Raw genomic sequence first — 3,577 nt, 5'->3', positions numbered from 1 at the left:
CCCCTACCCAGTCCCTGCCAACTTATTGTTACCCATTCAGCAGGACAAGGGACTTACCGCTCCCAGCTGCCTCTCTAAGAGGAGTCTCAACCACAAATGCTGACATTTGACCACAGACGGCCCACATGAGCCCACAGAATTAAGTCTTCATTGGAATAACTGAGCAGAAGAGCTGGGGCCTGGAAAGAGCCTTCCCGGACATCCCAGGACCCTTGTAGTGGCCAGGCCACTGTCCTGAGATCTCAGGCTGTGTCCAGGAGGGTATTGTGGTGTGGTGTGGAAGGGGTCAATATTTCCTGTAAAGAAGGAGTGCTTTAAGGGTGATAGGAACTCAGCCATCTCTTCCCAATTTAAGAGGAAGTCAGTGTAAGTCCTTTGGCCCAGAGTTACATGGAAGAAGATATTGGATCTTGTAAGAAAGTAGGCTTTGCACTAGAGAAGTAGGCATTTGCAATGCAGAGACTGGAAAGGAGAAAAGAGGGTGACGTGTGCTTCACAGAGAGCAGCAGGGGAGCAGCTCAGGATCCCCACCCCTTCTCCTGAGAGTACTCGAGCCTCACTTGAGACAAATTCTTAAGATAATCATAAAAATCCATAGCAACTTTGTTGATGTTGGGGTTTGCACTGAGATTCCAAATCAAGAGGCTGGGCAAGTGAAACAGGTTCAGATTTCTTTCACAGAGCAGGTGAAAGAACATGAGGACTCCTGGCCAAAGTCAAGAGCTCAGCACTGCATACTCATCTACTCTGGTCACATCTATTCCCACCCCACGTTTCTATAACAGGAAATGACGCCAAAATGCATCTCCGACATCATTCACTTCCAAAATGCTCTCCCAAACAAACTTTTTCACAATGGTCTGTGAGATTGTTTGTTTTGTTTATCCTCTGATGAAGGAGAGAAACTGAGGCCAAGAGATGAGTTGGCATTTCCAAACCTTTCACCCATGTCTGGGGCCATGAGGATGAAAATGCTACCACACCTCAAGTAAATGCTGTATCAGTGTTTCAGCACAAGAAAAAATAAGATGCTTTTGAGAGTGTGTGACAAGTGATCTGAGTCATGAGATCTCCAGAACCCTGATTTGAACAGTAAAATGAAGGAAATAGCCAAAGTCCTCCCCTATGCTGCTCCTCCAATATTGGCTGCCTGGACAGCACTGCAGCCTCGGGGAGACAGACAGGACAGTTCTCTCTGCTGGAAACCAGAAGGGTGTGTGTGTGTGTGCAGCCTCAGGCAGGTGACCTCGGAAAGCAGGAGTGAGGCCTTGGGGAAGCTGAGGCTGGCAAGAGGAAAAGTCAGCTCTGGGAAGCATCATTAGGCTGGTCACGGCCACAAGCAGCAGGGGCTCCAACCAGCCAGCACCCTGTGAGGAGCCAAGTGGAATGCCGGCCAGGCGCATCCCCAGAGAGCACAGGTGAGGGAAGCACATATCCCACCCCCAGGGCTCGGGGCTTGCCCTGAGCAGTGACTTTGTGTCACTCTGGCCTACACGCACACAGGCCTGGCACACGGTGCCTCCCAAGAGTAGAAATCAAAATTCTATATCAATGCCAAGTGCTTTTTGGCTGAGGGTACTGTTTCCCCATGGCCACAGCAGGGATGCCAGGTGAGAGTAGAGGAACCTAAGCCTGGGGGTCCCCAAAGTCATCACCCAACAAATCTTTTCTTCTTAAAAACACATATATACTCATCATTCTGGAAGATGCCCTGACATTCCAAGTTTGGCCTGCACACTCAGTTCTCCCACCGGCCCTCCCATCCCTACAACCTTCCATCCTCTTTGCTCCTTCTTGTCTAAGAGAAGGGAGCAGGAGCCTGCCTGCCAGCTGTGTCTCCTAAGGCAGACCTGGCTGGGCTTCTCTCTCCTCTGCCTATAAGGCCCGATGTTCAGATGTCAAAGATCTGTCTTTTTATAGACACAAAGAACCATGTAGAATCACGGTTTTGGGGATTGCTGTCCTTGCAACTGTGATGAACATCGATGACCTTCCATTCATTTCCTCTAACTTCCGAGAGCTGGAGTAGCAAATTCCCCTTCCCCTCTTTTGCATGTTTGCAGGATGGGAGTTTCAGATGTTGTTTACCTGCCAGACGTGGAGTGGAGGCTTCCCAAAGCAGCATGATGATGTATCCACTTTAGGACCACGTGGTAACGGGGACTGAGAGAACAGGGTGTCCTTCCTAGGAGGGACCGAGCCAGTCGGAGCAGTCTGGCCCTGCCTGCAAAGCCTGTGTGGCCTTCGGAACATAATTTAACCTCCCTGGGCTCCGTTTGCTTCTGTTTGAGACCCTCTTCCTAATTGTGCCCGTGGTGCCAAGTTCATAATCAGTGCTCAGTTCGTGGTGGACCCCCCTTCATCCCCCAAATGTCAAAGTCTCCAGCTTCCCATTTCCCTTCCATTCCTGACTTTAAGTCCTTGAGTTGGGTGACCATTAATATTACTGCTAGGAGCATTTTCAGAGCACTTTACGTTTACAGCTTTTATTCCTCCCCAGATAGTTCTCAGCCCTTTCTTCTGAATAGGTATTAAAAACACATCATTGGACAAATTCCTTTCCCTAGAAGATACATCATGAATGTGGTTGGAGAAGGCAGGGTCATAATTCGGAGAATTCAGGGTTGATTTACCTTATCCTCCTGCTCTTTTGCTGTAAAGTCCGGAGCCCCGGGAAGTGCTGCCAAACTCCCGCTTATTTTCCAAGAGCAGGGCAGAATAAATTGCTATTTTGTTTGGTTTTGTTTCCCATATACAAGGCCTCCCAGGCCCTGGAACCTAGGCTGCTGGCATTTTAATTAATGTTAATGACTGGGCTGACTCCCTCCCCAGTGAATCTGAGTAAGGGAAATAAATAGGCAAACCCGAACAAAGCCATGTGCAGACGTGGTACCCTCTAGAAAAACTGACTTCTCCGATGGCTGACCAGGGTCTCTAACCAGGCCCACGCTCCTTCCTCATATTCCCCCAATTTTGAATTTTTTAGTTCAAATAGAAATTGGTTGCTGGGGGAAGCAGGTAGATTTCTTCCTTTAATACATAAATGATTCTGGGGCCTCGGAATCAGAATCTCCACTTTCTTATTACGAGGAGCATTTTTACTCTGAGATCAATACAACCAGAATGTGTCCAACCATAACTTTACAACAACAGAAAAGATACATAGCAAATGCCTTCAAATACCTGGAATCTGGCCTCAAAATCAACCTGGCATTTAAATCGACATGTACATCCCAGTTGGGTCAAAACATAGTCAAGATTTCCCCCAGAGATACTCTGTTTCATTTTTATTTTCAAGTAATTTTCTATTTCCCCCCCCAACCTTTACGGCTTAAGCGTTTTATCCAGTTTAAACGATAGGGATTTAAATTGCTATTTTAGTGGAAGAGGCTTGATTAAAACCTGTGTCCTCATCAAATTATTGGGGACAGTGGTTCTTGGGCTCTGTTTACATTAGTGTCAACCTTAATTTAAATTCCGCATAACTATATTTGCTTCGCTAAATGCATTCACCAGGAACACACCACAAATTACTTTGCATTATGAGCAGAGTCTCTTTGTCTATTGCAAAGTGTTT

Source organism: Macaca mulatta, chromosome 10 (genome assembly GCF_049350105.2).
Source record: "Macaca mulatta isolate MMU2019108-1 chromosome 10, T2T-MMU8v2.0, whole genome shotgun sequence".
Classification (NCBI taxonomy): Eukaryota; Metazoa; Chordata; class Mammalia; order Primates; family Cercopithecidae; genus Macaca; species Macaca mulatta.
This window is presented reverse-complemented; position numbering follows the sequence as displayed.